Genomic DNA, 1,405 nt, shown 5'->3' with positions numbered 1-1,405 from the left:
AATGTGAAGTTCCTCTGCCAACTTCTGTGCACTCTTCAGAACATTTTGAAATCCCTCATCGACCAGTAAAACTGTAGGTATGACTTTGCTTTGTCCAGTTGTTCCACTGATCCAGATATAGCACGGTCAACACCTTGGAATCTCATGCTTACCAGGGGCGGCTCTAGGCACCAGCACACCAAGCACGTGCCTGGGGTGGCAAGCCATGGGGGCACTCTAGTCATTGAGCAAATGGAGTATATTTTAAACACATGAAGACATGAATGCTAGCCAAAGCTTCTAGAAGACTTTGGACTGTATTTTCTGAGGAGCGTGAGAGGAAGGAGAGCCGTGCTTGGGGCAGCAAAATACCTAGAGCCGCCCCTGTTGCTTACATTTATTTCAAACAGTATGTCATGCCACAACACTAAGCCACACAGAAATTTGAAGTTATGTATGTTTCTGGTGATTCCATTTCCCTCTGCCACTGTTCTCCCATGAACTGTTCCTGTCATAGCATTATGCTCCATAATGGCAACTATGGCCTCATCTATCAGTTTGGTGTTTGATAGACTTTATCACCGCTACTCAACTTTCCCATCATGTGGCACTCAGTGGTTTCAGTGTCAGAGGATGTTCCCAGATGTTGCTGCAAAATTTGTCATCAATGAGTTAATGCAGAGAAAAATACATAGATGCTTTGAATTACATTAAAAAATTCAGCACCTCACTAGAAGCTGATGCTGCTTCAATGACCACCAAGCTCAATGAATGAGAACTGTATGGGACAAAAAAAACTCGAGGGTTTAATTCTCAGATCTGTGTCTGCACTCCTCTGTTCTTTCCTCTCATGTTGGCACTATGATCATAGCCCTGACCTCTCATGTCAGCTACTGCAATTCTTATATCTTGCAGCTTTTTAAGAAGCACATACCAGCTCCTGTAGTATCATCAATGTCAATAAATTCTAGGAAATGCTCTCTGACAGTCACCATTGCAGGGACAATTTCACTAGGTTCTGCTATTGTTACAAAACATGTCATTAAAGTCATTTGTTCCATATGGTTGATGTCAGGTGTGCAGTCCAGAATAACAGAGTAATATCTTGCTGACTTCAGATCTGCCACAATCTTCTATTTGACTTTTGTTGCCAGTAATTGTGTGATCTCATTTTGAATTGTTTTTCCAAGGTAGTGGTGTGTGTAGATTTCTTGGGTGTTGACTCTTCTTAGATGCTCTGGGAGTACAGCATCAAACTCAGCCATCAGCTCCACAATTTTAAGGAAGTTTCCATTGTTTGGCACATACAGCTGATGTGAAGGGCCACATAGTGTTTGCTTTTGGGTAGCAAGCATTCTCACAGTGGCATTGAGCCTTTTCAGAACATTTTGCCAGTAAAGAGACTCTGATGCAATCTTCTCTTGAT

The sequence above is a fragment of the Gopherus evgoodei genome, chromosome 8 (assembly GCF_007399415.2).
Source record: "Gopherus evgoodei ecotype Sinaloan lineage chromosome 8, rGopEvg1_v1.p, whole genome shotgun sequence".
NCBI lineage: Eukaryota > Metazoa > Chordata > Testudines > Testudinidae > Gopherus > Gopherus evgoodei.
This window is presented reverse-complemented; position numbering follows the sequence as displayed.